The sequence below is a fragment of the Malania oleifera genome, chromosome 3, assembly GCF_029873635.1.
Source record: "Malania oleifera isolate guangnan ecotype guangnan chromosome 3, ASM2987363v1, whole genome shotgun sequence".
Classification (NCBI taxonomy): Eukaryota; Viridiplantae; Streptophyta; class Magnoliopsida; order Santalales; family Ximeniaceae; genus Malania; species Malania oleifera.
In genome coordinates, this window is record NC_080419.1 from 67,650,808 (window position 1) to 67,673,068 (window position 22,261).

The 22,261-nt window shown below is 38.6% G+C and overlaps 1 non-coding gene across 1 annotated transcript; it reads right to left on the reverse strand.

Moving 5' to 3' along the window:
- Positions 1-4,706: 4,706 nt before the first annotated feature.
- LOC131152460 (small nucleolar RNA R71) lies at positions 4,707-4,812 on the reverse strand. Its single transcript, XR_009135961.1, has one exon. It is a non-coding gene; the product is annotated as a small nucleolar RNA R71 (small nucleolar RNA).
- Between the last annotated feature and the right edge of the window lie 17,449 nt (positions 4,813-22,261).

Here is a 22,261-nt window from a genome sequence, read left to right on the forward strand (position 1 = left end):
CGGTTGACCATGGAGATTTTGAACTGAGAATATGTTCGACCGTTTTTGGGCAATTTTGAACCCCTTTGTGGGTTCGGTCGACCATAACAGGTTCGATCAGCTTCTCAACTAGGTTTGGTTGACCATGGCCAAAATGAACTATGAGTTCGGTCAACCAAGTTGGTGGGGTGTCAGACACGTGTTGGTTCGGTCAACCGTGTGAAGTCAAAATGTTGACTTCTTAATGGTTCGGTCGATCGATGCATTCGTAATGCCCATAGTTTGGTCGACTATACTTGGTTTGGTCGACCTAGGCATTTATACTGCCAAGGATTCGGTTGACCAGGCTTTTAAATTAGGCCCAAAAAAACAACGCCGATCGACCGAAGTCAATTTTTGCCCCAAATTTGACCCTAAATTATTTCTAAACCTTTTGTATGGTTTTAGTCTTTAAAAAAAGGTTTTTTGTGAAGTGTGTTGGTCCCTAGGGTCTATCTATGGTCGTTCTGAGCTATCCATTGACATCATGCATGTAATGCATTATATTACAAACCAAATTTAAAAACTAAAATGCATTAGTAATTGAAATTGAATGTCTTCAATCTTCTTGCTCGTGAGTCTTCATGGAATGCGCCAGATGATATGATTTTTATGTTCTTCTTGGATTTCATCTCTTCCATATGTGTGTGCTAAATTATTAAGTGTGCTTAAGCACTGAATACACACATAAGATACTTGCGGTTTGTCATTATCAAAACCAGGGATTGGACTCAAAAAGTCAACATTTTGATAACTTGTTTGGAATGTAGGCTTTCAATGTCACTTGTGATATCTTGATTTTGAACTTTAATGCTTGATTCTTGAAACATCATCACTTTAACCAAACACATGTTAAATTTCCTTGATTTGTTATCATCAAAATAAGATTTGTAAGTCTTGTTAGGCCAATAGGGATGGAAAATCGAGAAAATAATTTAGAAAATACATTTTTCCAAAATTTTTAAATTCATAGGATTTTTCTAGGTATGAAAAATACTATTTTGGGAGGTTTTGGAAATCATTCAAGATAGAAGAGGATGCCAAAATTGATTTTCAAATTTCAAAACATTTTTCCTGATTTTTCTCTTTTTTTTTTTTTGTAATTTTCCCATATTTTCAAAAATTTAAATAATAAAAAGGCGATTAAGCAAAAATGACAAAAATAAAATCAAAAATATTTTTTTAGATTTTTTCCTAATTTTCTATAAATTTTCTAGTGATTTTTCTTGATTTTTTAGGATTTTTTGTGAATTTTTAAATCATTAAAATAATAAAATAAAAATAAGACAAAATAGAAGTAAACCACACCAGTTCTAGGAAGAACAAATCAAAGGGGGTGGTTAATCGATTGAAAGCCAGATCAGGGCCATAGTCATGTGTTGACTGCTGGTTGAGGGACACGTGCAGGTGAGGATCAATGTGGTGGCACAATGTTGAGCATTCACTGAAAAGCAACGATCGAACGACTCTAGAGAGACCACGCATCCTTTTGCGTGTGTTGAGGATAAATGATCCACGTGTTGACCGGCGAGTGAATGGGCACATGAGGTGAGGATTGGTGAGGTGGGCTTATCATGGACATCCCTTTCTAACACGGCTCAAACGACTCTCAAGAGACTAGGCAGGGATTGATGACGTGGGGAGATCTTCACCGTTTCAAAGAAACACACCATGAACAACTCTGATTCGGCTGCGTCACCCACTGAACGCGTGAATGGGGATGAGCGATGCGTCACTCGTCGATGGAATATGGGGTGACACGTGTCTCAATCCTACGGTCCTGAGGCAAAGGATACTTAAATCAAAATTTTTCTTCCTTCCTCATTTTCACTTTCCTTTTTTTCGAAATCTCCCTCTTCTCTTCTTTCTTCCTCTTCCTCCTTTGTGAGCAGGTGTTCTCTTGGAACTCTAGCCTCTGCTCCTGCAACTCTCTCGATCTCTCATCTCTTGTACCATCTCTCTCAAACTCTGAAGCCCTAAGTTCTCTGTTCCTCTCCTAAACTTTTGCACCTTCTTTATTTTTGGCAAACCATACTTAGAAATCCTCACCAACGAAGCTCAATCCTTCCCTAAACGATTTGATAACCTCGGTTCCAATCCCCTTAAAACCCTAACCTCACTTCCACTCAGTTGTTAGTGAGCCACTTGAACACACCAATGTGTTCTGATCTTGACAAGGTTCGAATTGGCAACAATGAGCAAGAGGATACCCGAAGGTACCTAAAGAGTCTCACAAAGAATCTTGAAGAAAAGCTAAGTATTTCTTCTCCTTTACTATTCGCTTTTATTATCATTTTTTGGATATGTGAAGTGTGTGATTTGGAAACTTATGATGATCTGGGTATCTGTGGTTCAAATATTGTTTTGATGTTTTGATGATTCTTCTACTGGTTATGTAACTTTAAGGTTTCTAGTGTGAAAAGTTAGGGTTTCGGTTTTAGGATCAAGGATGAAGATAAGTTAATACGTCTATGACCAGGTGAGTGGTGCCCTGGTTGACTCGTGCGAGTCAACCTAGGGGGTGTGCTAACTCGAGTGATCCCCAGTGGGTCACGTGATCTTGGGCATGTGTGGGTTAACACGTAGGGGCTTAGATTTGGTCCTTGAATGGGCATTGGTCTCTAGAATGGGCCTGGGGATAAATTTGAAAATGATTCTGGCCCGGGTTAATTTTTAAAGCAAAGTGGGCTTAGTGAATTTAAATACAAATGGGATTTAGTTTAGTTGGAAAACAGGACCAATTTAAGTTTTGAAAATAGGTGGGCTTCGGGGTGGAGTTTAAAAACACGGCCTAGGGTTACATTTTAAAAAAGGGAGGCCCATGATAGTTTAAAAAAACTAATAGGGTACATTCCAAGGTTCAGACAGAGATTAGAATGCTATAAGGTTCAACCAAGTGCATGACCAAGTAACACCCTAGAGCGACCATGCCAAGATACTGAGACAGAATTGAAATTTGGAAATACCGAGAGTCTCGACGAAGTGTTCGACCAAGAGACCTTCTGGGGCAACTATGTCGAGATACTAAGATTTCCTAAAGATTGAGATACTGCAAGTCTCGACCATCAACTCGAACATCAAGACCCTGAGGCATGACGAAGTTGAAGACATTGAAGACGAGCATTGGGATCCTCTTTGGCCTCTTTTAGTTTAGTGCAGAACTAGGAAGTCAATGAGAGCCAAGTAAGAATAGGAGTAGAGTAGTTTCGGTTTGGGTATGGAGTGTCCATCGGCCTGTGACAACTGGCGGCGTTTATACAATAGCCGTGTATATTAGGATCTTCTTTTGTACTTCCTAGTGTTAGTGATGGACGTGATGAATACAAATGGATGATCTTTTTACATGCTTTCATTCACAGCTTTCCCTTACTACTTTCATTTATGGTGTAGATTGTGATGATGTTTAGTGAGAAGATTAGCACCTCTATAGCTTTAGTTAGGTACACGTATTCGGCTACAGTCTCCCATAGAGGTTCTCGTGATTGTTGTGTTGGAGTATACTCCGGTTCCAGACCGTGCTTCGGACGGTTGGTGCACCCTTGCTACTCTATATGGCTCCTTGGATTGTTTAGTCTAGTTCCGGCTAGTTTAGTATGGTAAACTCATTGAACTTGGAGTAAGCAGAACAACATCCTAAACTATACTTATGTGTAAACAATGATTTGTAGGAGTAGAGTTAATATAGATTTACTTGCTTTCATTTAATTTATATCTAGTAGTTGGTTAGATTTCACCCATTGAAAAATAGCACCTTTTACTTTTTTTCATAGCAAGACTATAATAAACTAATCTTGAAGTGGTTTGATAACTGTGCTTTAAGTCTCCATGGATCAATACTTGACTTACCCACTTTCTACTGAACTTGGGATAGTTAGGTTTTATAAATATTGTTTTTGGTAGTTAAGGACCCAAGCCTTGGCAAGCCTACCAGATTTTGGCGTCGTTGCTAGGGACTTGGCTACAAATATAAATCAACTTTCACTTTAGATTATTATTTCCTTGTTCTTTTGATTTGTTCTTCTTTATTTAATTTTATTTTTTTCACTTTCTTTGTTAATTTCTATTTTCTTTATTTTTTTTTTTTTGAAGTTTGAATCTGTGTGCTTACATGTGTGTATGTTTGGTCTGCATTCTTTGGAACCTAAGATAATTCCCATAGATCTTGAGATTGAAAAATCCCGTAGGTCCCTTAGGAAACCTGTCTCTAATCCAGAGAAGTTAGAGTCGTCTGAACTGAAAGCAATGGTCGAAGATAACCCCCCTATATTCGCGTTGAACAAATCTCAGAACCCGTGCTCCCCACCTACCTGTGGTGGGAGAGCAACACCTTTGGCCTCTTAGGGACTACTTTGTACCTAATGCATACACATCTCTGTCTTGTATTTGGTTTTTGGATGTTCAAGTGGCACAATTTGAGATAAAGACCTCAATCATCGCGATGCTGCCCAACTTTCATAGGAACTCAACGAAAAATTATTATCGTCATCTATATGAGTTCTTGGAAATTTTTTCCACCATCCACATCCCTAATTTCAGTGATGATGCTCCCTGTTTTAGGATCTTCCTGTTCACTTTGAAGGATAAAGCCAAATATTGGCTGACATCCTTAGAATCAAACTAGGTGACTAGCTGGGCCACCATGCAACATGAATTTCTTAAAAAGTACTTTCCAATTAGGAAGACTAACCAGCTTCAGAGAGCCATCACAAGCTTCTCATAGATGGATGGGGAACTCTTTTCCGAGACTTGGGAGTGCTTTAGGGACCTACTCCGTAAATGCCCACATCACTAGGTCCCTAAGTGGCAATTAGTCCAAACTTTCTACGAAACGTTGGCTGAGAGAGATAGGTCAATGGTTAATGCATCGTGCGGAGGTACTTTCCTCACTATGCACGACGAGGCCTGGATTCTCTTTGAAAATGTGGCTAAAAACTCTAAGAAGAACATGGCTACCACCCGTAGACTACTTAATTCATCAACTTCTAAACCTAAGCGTGTTTATGAGTTAGCCACGAGCCAGGACTTAGCTCCTACTCTACATGCTATATTCAAAAAGCTATATCAATGCTTCTCGCTAGGACCACAAACAATGGCATGTGTAGAGATATGTGCAATCTACTTCGACCCTTCACATACATGTTATATTTGCCCACACGCGCATTTTCCATATGAGCTTAGGCATGAGGAAGTAAAGGCCATCCACAAATGGTATGATAAGCCCTTTAATGATCCGTATTTAAACACATACATCCCTGGGTGGAAACAACATCCTAACTTCTTGTGGAGGCCGCAAGCTCCAGGTTTTCAAGCCCAAAGACCTCCATAAGCCCTGAATGCTTTGCCTCCACAACCATACCAAAATCTCCTAAGTCATCTTGATTCAGCCCTTAGATTTTCAACCTCCTAGCAGTTGTCTCCCTTGCAACCCAAGTACGACACATTTCAGGAGACAGTGCTGAGGTCCCTTAAGAATATTGAAGCTAATCACCAAGTGGATTGGCAACTCCTTCACTCTTACTCCCAATCCATTGTGAAGCTAAAAGCCACTTTGGGACAACTAGCTGTCACCTTGATTCAGAGAGATGAAGGCAAGTTGCCAAGTCATCCTATAGTAAATCCTAAGGGACAATATGGGGTAGAATGTGAATCAGACGCTAGCTCCTCATCACATTCTGAGTAGGCCTAGGCGGTAACCACATTTCAAAATGGCAGGCTAACAGGTAAACAAGGCAAAGAGCAGCTGAGTACGAGGGAGACCCAAGATGAAAACCTGGAAGTACCCAATGCTGATTTATGCACTCTCTTTTCCCCTAGTCGTGTACATAGATCATTGAGTTTCACACCCACCACTAGAAGAACCACACCTTACTTCACCCCACATAGGAATTTTTACAGCTACTCAGTGACACATCCGATAGCCCTACTTGCACCCTCTATATTTAGGAAAGAGGCTTCCACTGAGTCCATCAAGGACATGTTTACAAAAGTTAGAATGGATACGTCTCTCCTTAATGACATTAAGCAATCACCTGCGTTCATAAAATTCCTTAGCGACTTGTCAACGCAAGGGATAGAAGGGTGCACATGGATGGTTTGGTTAAGCAGGCCGAGCATATGAGTTCCATAATACTAAAGCACCTTGTTCCTAAACTAAAAGACCTCAACTCACCTACTATTTCGTGAGTAATTAGTGATTACTCTATTGATGGGGCCTTTCTAGATTTAGGAGTAAGTGTGAACATTTTTTTCATACCCAGCCTATCAAAAACTTAACCCAAAAGTGTTGCGACCCACCTCGTCTTTGTGCCTTGTCGATCGACCTCTTAAGGAACCCTAGGGTGTGGTAGAAAATGTGGTAGTCAAGGTGGGAGAGTTCCATTACCCTGTTGATTTCATCATTTTAGACATGGAGACTTCCACACACTCGATCCCTATCCTTTTGGGAAGACCATTCCTAGCCACGGCTAGCACCTGCATTCAATGAAGGATGGGGATTATAGACATCTCATAAGGCCATAAGTAACATAGACTGAACATATTTAATGCTTTCCAACATCCTCTGAACACTTCCAACTTGTGGATGAAGACATGATTGAAAAAATTGTTAGGGAAGCAACTCCTTCAATACTATGGCAACACCCTTGGCAAAGTGCACTTCAACTTGACAGCCTTACCACTGCTTAATTTGTGGACCCTTTTGAGCAATTTATAATAAAACATGAGTGGTTCCTCAATTATGAACATAAGATGGGGGCATGCAACTTTGGGTGTGAGAAGGAAAAGAGAGAATCCAATGCTACTTGGGAACCAGGATGAGTCCAAATTAAGCTTTGATGCATCTGGCTGAAGACGATAAACTTAGAATTTCTAGAGGCAACTTGATTGTTTTACTTTTCCTTTTAGGTTCTTAGAGTATTAAGAATAGATTAATTAGAAGCCAGAGTCCTTAGAGCAAGTTTTAAGACAACTTCGGAATGCGGCTAACACAGCAACTATCATATACTTGGGCGACTAGGTCCAACCCTTGCGTTGTGCTGAATTTTAGTATTTTCCAAGAGGGTCGACCATGTCTGTGACTAGCACCAAACTGTGTGCGCCCTAGTCAACAACTCAGCAACGACATTTAAAACAAGCTTTCACGCTCGATTCTTTTCCTGCTACAACGTTCTCCTTTCGACCTTGTCACTAGTATCAGTCCACACTCACCATAATGTCTTCTCCACCATTGTACCAACTATTGATACTAATGACATATACATGGTGCCTTTGCTAGAATTGGTCTTCTGTGCTACAGGTTATCTCTGCATGCATGCTATTCTGGTTATTGTATTTTGATGGTACACTGTTTTTTTCTTATTGGCACACTGCACTGTCCTATCCCTTACCCGAGTTCCTTTTTCTATCAACACTTCAATGAGGACACTTCAGCTCTAAATTGGGGGTAGGGGTTGGCACATTGCATAGCACACACATTCATGCACAAAAATGACACAATTTTAAATTTTTGAAAATAAATTCTAGTGAACTATGCTAACATATTTTATACCCTCTACATACACCTATATAATCTAATGTTACATGCATAAGTTTTTTAGTTTGATGATTTCATTATGCTCACTAACAATGTAGTAAATTAGTTGTGTAAAGATCACATAACATGACCGACAACTTGATATTACTCTAGGTCGTTGTCTAGTGGTTTGTTCATGTTAATACTGCAATGTAAACTATAGTATTTACATGGTACTTCACGGGGCTAAAAACACACTTGCACGTGATTTGTAACACTTAGGGTTTGTTGAGAGCATTGAGAGAACAACCGTGGCGACTATGACATCTTGTGAGGTACTGTTGAGCCATTCGTTCATTGCTTGAGTTTTTGACATCAAACTCTGAGTTTATAAAACACAACATTCCTTCTTTTGATGGATTTCCTTTGACAACTAGTCTTTGCTCTTGTATTTTCTAGCCTAGAGGTGACATAAAGTGGGGAGATATAAATCTAGGTATTGTAGCTTACTCAAGACATAAAGGTTAAGGCCCCCTAGAGACTGACTTTTTTCATGGACTCTTGTTCGAACTACATTCTCATTGGAAACATGAAGACAATATAAAAGGTGAAGATTGTTTCAGCTGACTATGCAAAAAAGGAAAATGAAAAAGAAATAGAAACCTGAGCAAAGATAAATGAAAACAAAAATATACACTTGCTCTAAGAAAAGAAAAAAAGGTCAAGCTGATGACACACACTACGAATCTCCATGTATGAAGGATCTTTCGACCAATGCATTTGCTGAATTCACGGAAGTCTGGGAATAAATTCCTCTAGGGTAGTCTTGATTAAATGTGGCGAGTGAGTGAGAAGATGTTACGGGGAAGGACCCGAAACCTCAGTTAGGTTTGGATTCCTTTCTTATAAGACTAGTTCACTCCACACTTCTAGTGTTAGTTCTTCAAATATGTGGGATGTTTGATCATGACACTCTTTCTCATGTATGAGAGTGAATCCATTCTCTTGAGTGAATTTTGAGGGAATAAAATAGTGAGGCTGAGTCAAGACGATCGTTTTGTAGGTGCCTCCGAGCATTCCGAGTAAGATAAATTATATCCTTTACACATGCCCTGTGACGTGGTCTATCCATACTTGGATTTACATGCTAATATTAAATTTGAATTATAATCATGGGTTGATTCCTTGTGAGTGGTTTCTTGAGATAGTTGTGTTGTGTTGAGTTTTGCAAGATTGAAATGTTGCAGAGTGCATGTATAATGGAGTTGTGTATGAAGGAATCCGTATGTAATAAGGTTATATCTTTGTATATAAAATGGTATGATTATGTTGTATGTGTTCTTATATTTTGTTTCCTGCACTGGTGTTTGTGGGTATCACCTTGGAAATCCTCACGAGACTAGAACTCATCCACTAGGATCAACCTAGGGGTCTAAAGCCTTGTTGCATATGGTAAATGCAATCGTATTTCCTGCGAAAGAGGATATAGGTAGGATTTGATAGTTTTTTTAGATTTTTCTTTGCTTGAGGACTAGCAAAGTGTAAGTTAGTTGTGATGAGCCCATAAAATATATGATTTTAGACCCTAATTCACTTTTGTTTATCCTCATTTTATTATGTATTTACCCAGAGTTATCATTGTTTAAAGCTATGCAAGGTTTCTCTGTATTTTTAGGAAAAACAGGTTAAAATCATGGAGTTAGTCATTATAAGGAGCCAAGAAGGATTTGGAGGATTCAAAGCTTGAATTCAGACATTCATCCAAGCTCCAGAAGCTTCAGATCATAAATAGACAAGAAGATGATGCTCGACCATGTGGTGCGACCAGCAGACCATAGGGGCGACTTAGTCTTCCACTACAAACTCCAAGGTTCTTATTGAGATTAGAATGCTACAAGGTTCAACCTAGTGCATGACCAAGTAACACCCTAGAGCGACCACGTCGAGATATTGAGACATAACTAAGATTCAGAAATACGTAGAGTCTCGATGAAGTGTTCGACCAAGAGACCTTTTAGGGCGACTATGTTGAGATACTGAGATTTCTTGAAGATCGAGATACTGCAAGTCTCGACCATCAGCTCAACCATCAAAACCCTGAGGTGCGAGGAAGTCAAGACATTGAAGATTCAAATTCCTGACTTCTCGCGATATTTGACTAGGGTGCGCACAAGAATTCCAGAGGAGCAACTTGGTCGACAGTGATGATCTACTGCGCGAGATTCGTTGTAAACTTTCCTAACTTGGAAAACAAGTCTTGTAAAACCTAGAGCCTATAAGTATTCACTACGAACACAAGCTCTGGGTTCCTCTTTGGCATTTTTTAGGTTAGTGACAGACCTAGGAAGTCATTGAGAGCCAAGTTAGATTGGGAGTAGAGTAGTTTCAGTTTGTGTATGGAGTGTCCAATGGCCCATGACAACTAGCAACATTCATACAACAGCCATGTATATTAGGAACTTCTTTTGTACTTCCTAGCACTAGTGATAGACATGATGAATGTAAAGGGATGATCTTTTTGCATGCTTTCATTTACAACTTTCCTTTACTACTTTCATTTATGGTGTAGATTGTGATGATGTTTAGTGACAAGATTGGCACCTCTATTGCTTCAGTCAAGTACACGTATTAGGCTACAGTCTCCCATAGAGGTTCTCATGATCATTGTGCTAGAGTATACTATGGTTTCCAACCATGCTCCGGACGGCTAGTGCACCCTTACTACCTTATACCCTTGAATGGCTCCTTGGATTGTTTAGTCAGGTTCTGGTTAGTTTAGTACGGTAAACTCACTAAACTTGGAGTAAGCAGAACAAGATCCTAAACTATACTCATATCTAAACAATGATTTTTAGGAGTAGAGTTAATATAGATTTACTTGCTTTCATTTAATTTCTTTCCAATAGTTCGTTAGATTTAACCCATTGAAAAATACCACCTTTTACTTCTCTTTCATGACAAGACTATAATAAACTAATCTGGAAGTGGTTTGATAACTGCACTTTAAGTCTCCATGGATCGATACTTGACTTACCCTCTTTCTACTGAACTTGGGATAGTTAGGTTTTATAAATATTATTTTTGGTAGTTAAGGACCCAAGCCTTGGCGAGCCTACCAATAGGTTGCCGAACGACCCCTATTCCAACACATACAACCCTAGGTGGAAACAACATCTCAACTTCTCTTGGAGGTAATAAGCTCTAAATTTTCAATCCCAAAGATCTCCACAAGTCCCAAATGCTTAACCCAATCGCCCTTTAAATTCTCAAAATCTCCCCATGTCTACCCCAATACCTTCATCATTTCAGTAGCCATCACCTCCTCAACCTAAATATGATTATTTCTAGGAGACGGTGTTGAAAGCCCTTAAAAGCATTGAGGTTGAGTGTAAAATAGATTGGAAACTTCTTCATTCCTACTCCCAGTCCATCGTGAAGCTAGAAGTCACCCTAGGGCAACTAGCTATTTCTTTGAGTCAGAGAGACAAAAAAATTGCCAAGTTTGACCTTAGTGAACCTAAAGGGACAATACAGGGTGGAATGTGAACCAGACATTGGTCCCTTATTATATCCTAAGCAAGCCCAGGCAATGACCACTCTACAAAACAGTAGGATAACAAATAATGCAACCAAGGAATAATCAAGTGAGGGAGAGAATGAGGAAGAAAAGAAGGTGGTACCCCATGCTGATTCTTGCACCCTATCTTCCTTTAGTTTAGTACATAAACCCCTTAATCCCACACTTGTCACTAGAATGACTAAACCTCACTTCACCCCTCATAGGGCATTTCATGTCCCTCTAGTAACTCATCCTGCAACTCCTCTTGCACCTTCTATATTTAGGAAAAGGCTTTAATTTAGTCCTCTGGGACATGTTTAAGAAAGTAAGGGTGGACAAGCCTCTCTGAGAGGGTATCAAGCAATCACCTGCTTTCATCGAAATCCTTAAGGACTCGTCAATGCAGAAACAAGAGTCAAGGGTGCATATGGATGGATTAGTTAAGCAGGCCTAGCACATGGGCTCAATGATATTAGGGCACCTCGTCCCTAAGCTAAAAGATCCTGACTCACCCACTATTTTATGTGTAATTTGTGGTTATGCCATTGATGGGGCTCTTTTAGATTTAGGGGCAAGCATGAACATCCTCACGTACTCGGCCTACCAACAACTTAACTTCGGGAAGCTACACCCCACCCTGGTCACATTGTGCCTTGCTGATCGATCTCTAAAGAAGCCCCGAGGTGTGGTCGAGGATGCAGTGGTCACCATGGAAGAGTTCCATTGCCCTATTGATTTTATTATCTTAGATATGGAAGCTTCCACGAATCTGATCCATGCCCTTTTGGGACGACCATTCTTAGCCATGGCTAACGCCTACGTTCAATGCAAGTCAGGGATTATGGACATCTTCGTGGGCCAAAAGCAACATAGGATGAACATATTTAATGCTCCCTAACATCCACTTAAAATCATCCAAGTCGTGGGCGATGACATGATTGATAAAATTTTTTAGGAAGCTGCTCCCTCAATTTTGTTGAGGGACCCTTTGGATAGTGCACTTTAGTCTGAGAAACCCTCCACCGTTGAATTGGGAGACCCTTTTGAGCAACCTTCTGCACATCATGACTCAGTCTCCTATCTAGCGAATAAGTTGGGGGTAAGCAAGAATGGGTGTGACAAGGAAAAAGAAGAGGACAACTTCAAATTTGAACCAAGATAAGTTTGAAATGAGCTTAATTGTGTCTAGCTGAAGATAGTAAACTTAGCGTTTTTGGAAGGCAACCCGAGACTTTTTTTTTTCTTCTTGAGTCCATAGTGTTGACTTTTTGAGTCCGATCTTTGGTTTGATGCTGACGAGACACAAGGATCTTATTTGTGATCTAGTTTGTGTGCAGGATAAATTAGCAAGATCATATTGATGGCATGCGGCAACTTGAAGAAGAATGAAGACTCAGAAGATTCATTTGTTGTAATTTTATATTAAATTCGGGTCTATAATAGTAAATTAGGAATGGTTTGTAATAATTGATGTGCATCATGCGGGTAGGAACTAATAAGCTCAAGACCATAGAGTGACCTTAGGGACGGTTGACTGCTGCCAGGTTTTGGGACTAACTCAAAGACCTTAGAAAGACCTTATGTCCTTCCACTTACATATAAGATTGTCCCCAATATCACATATAATATCAGGGGAATAGATAAAATTAAATCAGGACTTAAAGGGTAAAATTTTGAGGATTTAGGCGAACGAACCTCTGGTGTTCAAAAATCCTTAGGTGACCAAACCCTTGACCAGTCAAAAGGTTGACTTGGTTTTGGGAAACTGAACCAATTTGACCATAGCGTCCTTGGGCAACCAAACTGCTAGTCTGACTTTTCCCAGCAATTCGGCAGCCCGAACATCACATTCAAATTTGCCACAAACTACTGAGTTCGGTAGACCAAACTCAGGACCGGGTGTCCAAACTGCAGTCTTTTGAAATCACCTTTCGTTTAGCAGACTGAACCCTTTTTCAGGCACTCGAACATTCAAAAATGACTTTTTCTATTGTGTTTGTTCGAGAGACCGAACTTTAGGTCAGGCACCCAAAACTTTTGGGTTGCGCAATTTTTTATCGCAGTTAAGAGGGGTTAAATGGGGTTAATTTTCTTAAAAAAAATTAGAACAATTTAATAATTCCCCTAGTGTCCCCCAATGGTCATAATTTGTGCCCTGCCTATATATATGAGTTTACTTGCACAAATTAGGGGTGATTAGCAAAAAAGATTAAGCCAAAACTCTCTCAAATTTTCAAATCCTATTTTTCTCATATTACTCTCATACACTCTCATACACCTATTCCTTTGATCATCCAAGCTTTCTGAGAGTGCTTTGAGTGTTTATATTCCACTCCAATTTGGTTTAAACTCTCATTGTGTTATTTGTTGCTTGATTTTGATATTGAGAGTTAAGCATAAGTTTTCCCACTCATTTAATCTAATAAATCTTGTGTGGGGAAAAATTAGTGGCTTTTGGGTCTTTGCATTGATATTGCAAGGTACCTTAACCCATATTTTTGTGTGCAAAAATATTTTTACAAGCTTGATTTCAAACAACTTTTGTGCTTGCTACATTGAGAAAATATTTTTGGGTTTGCTTGAATATTATTGCTAGTATCTTTGAAACCCTAATATGACATTGAGATTTAGTATATCTTGTTTTAGAGAATAGCTTTTTTGAACACTCTTGTGCATATTTGAGAGTATACATTATACTGAGTGTTTGCACATAAACACCATTGAGCTTATAGTTCTTACACTATTGGTGTGCATTGATTATACCATGATGTGTTGTAGTACATTTCTTCTTGTTGAGAAGCATATTTTCGTGTATGCAAAATTGTATTTCATTGTTGTATTCTAGGCATGGGCATGAAGAGGGAGACTAGCCCAAGTGAATAGTCTCGGATTGGCTTAGACCCGATCAGGAAAGCTAGGTGCACAATCCTAATAAGGTGCGGTTGTAGGTTGAGGTCAGCCCCATTACTTGACCTGGTTGTAAGTGGTCTCACTCCACTTGTTAAGTGAGAATTAGTGGAATCCTCAAGCTTATGAGCCAGAGGCGGGGACGTAGGCAGTATTGGCCGAACCCCGATAAAATATCATGTGTGCACTTTATATTTTCGCAATTTATTTACTACATATGTATGTTATATTATGAATGTTGTGCATGATTTAATTTCTGCATCTTACATTTATTTGCGCATTTGGTTTATGAGTATAAAGACAAACCCTAGGTTGAGTATTACTGCTGCTGATTCTGTCATACCTAGGAATAAATTTTAAATACCCAATTCACCCCCCCCTCTTGGGAATACACCAAAGCCAACACAAAGGTTGTAGATGGTAGATTAAGTATGATTAAAGTCTTTAGAGTAAATTTGGGGAGGTGACTAAAGGGGCGACTAGCATGCGCAAGGGCGACCTGGTCTAGCCCTTGAACTTTTATGAGATTGGAAAGTACCGAGAGACTTAACCATGGTCACGACCATCACTGAGATGTCATGCATCTGGATCAAAATTTAATAGCTCCTTGGCCACAATTTTGGGAAGCAACAAGCAATCAGTGGCATATGACTAGGTCAGGAATAAAAATAGCCATTTAAAAAAATGGATAGCCCTCAGCCATCCCATTCTCAATTGTTCCACTTCAAGGCCAATCCTCATCACCCCCACCCATTCAACCCAGTCACTAGAACTCCCTCCATCATTCCTCTACCTCTAAAGGCCCCTTGGTCATTTGGACCAATTCCGACCACCCTCCATATGTCGGTAACTCAAGGTTCCGGCTATCTCTCTTGCGATTCAGTGGTGTTTTCCCTATTGGAGTTCCATTGGCAATGTCTCCCCAACCTCTTTCCAAGCATTACTCATCCTTACCCAGTTCCAGGCGACTACGGCTTCGGGTCGTGCCACGACGATTTTCCTTTTCACAGGACCACTCAACCCCAAGGCAAGGATCTCTCGCGATGGGTCGACCATCTTCTGGAACCCAAGAAAGTATTCCAGATGGGGACAATCTGGTCCACCTGCACCATAATTTTGAACTCTTCCATTCTACAGTACTTCTATCACTGGTAGAAATACGTGAAGAATGTGCGCAAGGTGCTCTAATGGTCATCACAATCCTTTGTCATATCTTCCTCCATGTCAAAGAGCTGGACCATCTTCTCGCAATTGTACCTAACCGGCAAGATCCTACTAGGATTCAATCTGCTGTGTCCGCTGCATCAGAATTCCCAAGGGTGCCTACAAATACCTCTAAGGGTTAAAACGATGTTGTGTACCTAGTTTGTAGAGGATACTCCATCTAATGCATCTGGGGACTTAGAAGGCGGAGATTTGAATGACAATGGTAGAGGATTGACTGAGGACAAGTAGGTTGGCTTGAAGGCTGACCACTTAGGATCCAATTTTGCTATGCTTTGTTTGTCACATTGTGCTTCTGTGCCACACTTCTGCTTGTTTTTCTTTCATTTTCTTTTCTTTCAGTTGTATTTTCTATTCTTGCACTACATCATGTTTCTATTGATAGTAACAACACTTATAATGTTTCTTTCTACAATGTATTATTGCTTTGAATATGAATGAACATACATGGTGCTTTTGTTCTATGCGCTATGGTATCCTTATGCTTGCATGCATGCTGTTTCTGGTTTCCTTGTTATATATGTTGCTGGTACACCACTTGCTATTAATTGCACCAAATAGTGGCCTCTTCTATTCCCAGGTTCTGTTCTTTCTTTCCACACGTAAGTGAGGACACTGAAGTTCTAAGTTGGGGATAAAGGGTAGGCAACACTGCATGGCACCTTGTAGCACAAAATTGATAAATTCAAAAAAAAATTAAGTGAACACTTTTGATTATGCCATGATTAACACTGACTTATACCCTTTATATGCTTGCATATAACCTAAAAGTTACATGTTTTGGCTCATCATTAACATGATCATGTTATGCTCACTGACAATGTGGTGGAGTACTTGTGTTTAGTTTCTCAGTAACTGGCTAATCTTGGATTTGTCATTTTACATAGGGTGACTAGTGGTCCATTCGTGTTAATCTGGCTATATAAAATCTTGTATTTACATGGTATCTCAAAAGGCTGAAAACACACTTACACACGATTCGTTGCACTTAGGGTCCCTTGAGAGCACTGAGAGAGCAAACGTGGTGACTATGACACCCTGTGAGGTATTGTTGAGCCGTTCAATCATTTCTTGAGTTATTTATGTCAAACTCTTTCTTGAGTTATTTATGTCAAACTCTGAGTTCTTGAAACTCCACTTTCCTCCTTCTGGATATTCTTTGAAAACTAGTCCTTATTCTTGACTTGCTAGCTTAGAGGTGACATCTAGTGGGGAGATAGAAACCTAAGTCTTGTACCCTACTTAAGATGTGAAGACTGAGCCACCCCTAGAGATAGATTTATTTTATGGACTCTTGTTCGAGCTTAATTCACACTAGTGGTATGAAGATACAAAGAGTTGTAATGATTGTCCTAGTTGACCATGAAAAGGAAATATGTAAAATGAAGAAAATAAGCAGAAGACTGAAAACACCTACTCCATAAATACAACAAAAGTCAAACTAGGGACATGACACATGTTTTTCATGTATGAAGATTCTTCAGCTGCCTAATGCTTAAGATGTATTCATGCCTGGTCTATTAATAAATTAACCTAGGGTGGTCTTGGTTGGATATGGCGAGTAGGTGAGAAGATGCTAGGGTGAAGGACCCTTCACTTCACAAATACGTTGGTTTCCCTTCACACTAGACCACTCTATATCTTTAGCGTTTGTTCCTTTAAACATGAGGGATGTTTGATCATGACACTCCTCCTCCCATTAGATAAATGAACCCATCTTCATGAGTGTTTTTAAGGATATATCAGTGAGGTTGAGTCAAAACGATCATTCTGTAGGTGCCTATATATATCCTAAGTGTAACGAGTCATGCACTTTACACATGCCTTATGCGCTCACCTATTCATACTTAAATTTATGTGACAACATTAACCTTGAAGTGTAATTGTTGGATGACACTATGTGAATATGCTATTCTGGATGGCTGTATGATGGGGAGGCTTACATAAGTAAATTGCTTCGAAGTTGCGTGTATAGCAAAGTTATGTATGAAAAATGCTTACATGTAATTAGGTGATATTTCTGTATGTGAAATGGTATATCTATGTTGCATGTGTTTTATTTGATGTTCATTGGAATTGGTGTTTGGGGGTATCACCCTGGAAACCCTCACGAGACTAGAACATGCCCACTAGGATCAACCTAGGGGTTTAAAGCCTTGTTGCATACAGTAAATGCAATCGTGTTTCCTACAAAAGAGGAAGTAGATAGGATTTCAAAATTTTCTTAACTTTTTCCTTTCTCGAGGACTAGCAAAGTGTAACTTGAGGGTTGTGATGAGTCCCTAAAATGCATGATTTTAGACCCTCATTTACCATTACTTATCCTTGTTTTATTATGTATTTATCTGTTGTTATCATTGTTTGGAGCTATATAAGGTTTGTTGGTCTTTTCAGGAAAAACAGGTTAAAACCAAAGAGTTAGGCGTACGAGAAGCTAAAGGAGAAGTTGGGGACATGCAAAGCTTAAATCAGATGCTCATCCAAACTTTTGAAGCTCCATATCATCAAAGGAAAAGAAGGTTTTCCTCGACTAAGTGGTGTGACTAGCAACACAAGGGGCGACCAAGTCCTTACCCATAGATTCCAAGGTTCAGACTGAGGCAGAATTGATGCAAAGTTCGACCAAGTCCTTGACCAAGTGACTCTCCAAGGCAACCACATCTAAACATTGAGGCAAAACTAAAACTAAAACTACCAGGGGCTTTGATGGAGCTCAACTAGAGAAACCATGAAGAGCGACTATGTCGAGTTCATGAGATTCCTTGAAGTTTGACTTCCTGTAAGCCTCGACCATCAACTTGACTAGCAAGATCCGATGATGCAATTGAGTCATTAATGCTAAAAATTCAAATCCCTATTTTCTCAAGAGAATCGACCAGGGCGTGATCAAAAGAAGTATAGGGGCATCTTGGTCAATAGCGACGATCTTCTACATGATATTTGTTGCAGACTTTCCTAAACCAACAAACAAACTTTGTAAACCCTAGAGCTTATAAGTATTCACTACGAACATGAGCTCTGGGTTCCTTTTTGACCTCTCTTAGGTTAGTGAGAGACCTAAGATGTCATTGATTGCCAAGTTAGAGTAGGAGTAGATTAGATTTTAATTCCTGTTTTAATCTGTGCATGAAGTGTTCAATGGCCTATGAAAACTGATGGCATTTATGTGCTCTCTGTGTCTATTACACGATCATTCTCTTATGCCTTTTGGCATTAGTGACAGGTGTTCTGAATACTAAAAGGATGATCTTTGTACTTGCATCCTCCTTTACTGCTTTCAATTTACTACTTTCCATACTTGCTTTGATTTATTGTTATGTGTGTGATGAAAGGCTACATATAAGGATAAGCAGTACAACGTCACAAGAAGAGGGATATAGTTGACTATGGATCCACAGAGGTGTTCGTGATCATTAAGATAGGGTATACTTTGGTTCCTGATTGTGCTTCAAATGGTTGGTGCACCCTTCCTACCCTGTGCCCTTAAATGAGCCTCTCCCACTTTGGCCTGAGATTCTTGGGTTAGTACTTCTATTGAAGTCTGAAGGAGCGTAGTTAGAGGCATGACGTCCAACATTTGATTCAAACCTCAGCATCACTTTGTAAGAGTAGTGTAACATAGATTTCACTTGCTGTGTGGTAGTGTTAATTTACATGCTTTCATTTAATTGCTTTCCTGTATTTGGTTAGATTTCTCCCATTGCAAAATACTATCTTTTACTTCTCTTTTATTCAAGACTATAGTAAACTAATTTGGAAGTAGTTTAATAGTTGAGCTTTAAGTCTCCGTGGATTGACACCCGACTTGCCCCACTTTCTATTGAACTTGGGATTAGTTAGGCTTTATAAATTTTATCTTTGATAATTAAGGACCCAAGCCTTGGCAAGCCTACTAGATTCGAATATCCATATCAATAAAACTCTTGTTTTAATATCCATGTCAATCGAACTCTACTGAAGTTACTAATTCAAGTTTGATTAAATCCATTGATATCTTGTTGTATTGGTTCGTTATTCACTCAAGCTCTAGCATAATTCTTAGTATGGATGAGTATATTCATTATTAATAACTTTTTGCAAGCATTTTCCATAGTTTGTGATTGATTACATAATGATATACAAGTTTAAGCTTTCTTATATTTAGTAATATTGATATTGGTATAGTTGTTTGCTGAAAGTACTCTATGGTGATTAAAATATTTAGAGTGCGTGTTAAGTAAGTTTTAAAATTGATTAAGCTTTCACACATAAAATTTTAAAATACCCAATTCCCCCCCCCCCTCCCTCTTGGGATTACACCTTAACTTTGAATTGGTATTAGAGTCAAGTTGCAATAAATCTTAATAGGTAGTTGCACAAAGATCTAAATGGCAAACATAGGTGCGTTCCTGTTCAGCAAAGGCCAATCCTCCACAAGGTCTCCAATATTTTATGGTGTTAACTACACCTTTAGGAAACAAATGATGAGAATCTTTTTACGAACCATGGATTGGAGGGCTTGGAGAGTTGTTGTCCAAGGAAACTATGTACCTACTAAATTCATTGAAAGTAAAGAAGTTCCTAAGGAAAAAAGTGAAATGAATGAGGCTGACATGAAGCTTATGCAAATAAATTCAAGTGCTATATTTGCCTATATTGTGCTTTAGACGTAAATGAATTTAATAGAATAATGGGCTGCAAGAGTGCCAAAGAAATCTGGGAGAAGTTAGAAATAACTTATGAAGGAACCGTAGACATTGGAGATAGTAGGATAGACATGCTCACTAGTGAGTATGAAGCTTTCAGGATGAACCCAAAAGAATCTATATTTAGTATGTACATTTACTCATATTATAAATTTCTTAAACGCACATGGGAAGAACTACCCTAAATATGAAATTATTAGGAAAATCCTTAGAGGACTCCCATCTATTTGGGAACCTAAGGCCCCAGCCATAGTTGAAGGTAGAAACTTAAAGGTGATGACCTTAGACAAGCTTATTAGGTCACTTCTCATATATGAGATGACCATAAATGAAATAGCAACCAAAAATAGCAAAGTTAAGAAATCCATCACACTTAAAGCTTCCAAAAAAAGCTTAAGTGAGAGGAAAATGAAGAGGTGGATGAAGAAGATATTGCTTTTTATCACCAAACGACTACATATTTTCTTCAAAAAGAATAAGAAATTCACTAGGAAATTCCGAGGATCTAAGATGGACAAAGAAGAAACAAGTAGAAAAGAAACAAAAAAAGAATCTCCAACTTGCTAGAACTACAATAAAGTATGTCATATTAAACTCGATTGCCCACTGCTTTAAAAGGAGTCTAAGAAGAAGAAAAAGAAGGCAATGAAGGCCACAACTTAGGATAACTCTAGCTCAAGCAACTTAAAAAGCGATTCAAGCGATCAGGAGGTGGCAAACATCTACCTTTTTGCATTAAATGACGTAAACTCTTACTCTATCTTGTTTATTGATTCTAATGATGAATCCTGCAATGATCTTATGATAGCATGCCATCATACACTGAATTGCAAATCAAGTTATTTAAATTACATAAAAGCTTTGTTAGGGTGTCCAAACAAAACACCACACTAAAAAGTGAGAATGAAATGTTAATGAAGAAATTAGAGTCAACTCATACTATTGAAAAAGAAAAAGACTCATACATTGCTACACTAGAGAATAAGACTCAAAAGCTGACAAAAGAACTAGACGACTTGAGATCACAAGCCAATTTTTAAAATGAGAAGTATCTAAAGATCACTAGTTTAGAAAGAAAAGTAAAAATTATTCCAAAATAATCTATAACTTTACAAATGGAAAATACAATTTTGACAAACTAGTTGGTTCTCAAAAGATGTCTTTAGACAAAGAAGGTATTGGCTTTAATGGAAAAGAAAATAATAGGAATAAGAATCTCTACATGGGTTATTTTGTAAGAGAATCTAAAAACTATGCTAGCACTTCCTCAAACAATGCTTATACACATACCACATGTTTCTTATGTAAAAAGAAGGGTCATATCAAATTTGATTTTTAAAAGAAATAATGTCAAAACCAAAAAGGTGTGGAAAGTCAAAGAAACATAAACAACTAACTTAAAAGGACCAAAGAAGGTTTGGGTACCTAAGAAAAATACTTGAATCCTTTTGTAGGTATGTTTTAGGTCCACCCCTTCAAAAGACAAGTGGTTACTTGGACAATGGATTTTCAAGGCAAATAACAGGAGACAAGTCCAAGTTCATATCATTAACACTAAAGTGAGGTGGACATGTCATTTTTGGAGACAAAGCCAAAGGTAAAATTATCGGTATCTGCAAAGTTAGTAAGGAACCTTCCGTGATTATTGAGAATGTCTTATTAGTTGAAGGTTTAAAATATAACCTGCTTAGTATTAGTCAACTAAGTGTCAAAGGATTCGACATAACTTTTAGAAAGGATAAGTGTATCATTGAAAATGCAGAAAAAAACGAAATACTCTTCACTGCAAATCATTGTGAAAACATGTATTGCATCAACTTTGAAAACCCAGTGTCTTAAGACTTAAAGTGTTTTACAAACTTGAATGAATCCACTTGGTTATGGCATAGGATATTAGGACATGCTAGCATGGACCTCCTATCTATGTTAGCTAGAAATAATTTAGTTAAGGGCTTACCGAACAAAAAATTCATAAAAGACAAAATTTGTGATGCTTGCCAACTTGGGAAGCAAGCCAAGACAAGGTTCAAAAAGAAGCAATCAATATCCACTGGAAGGCCATTGGAGTTGATTCATTTAGATCTATTTGGCCCTACTAAAACACAAAGTCTAGGAGGAAAATAATATGCATTCGTCATAGTAGATGACTACTCCAAGTTCACCTGGGTGTTATACTGAGCCTCTAAAGATGAAGTGTGTAAAATGCTTACCAACTTGTGCAAGAAACTCAAAAATGAAAATGGTTATGGTATTTTAAACATACGAAGTGATAGAGGTGGAGAGTACAAAAATAAATACGTTCAAAAATTTTGTGATGAAAATGGAATTTCACACAACTTCTTAGCACCTCGAACACCT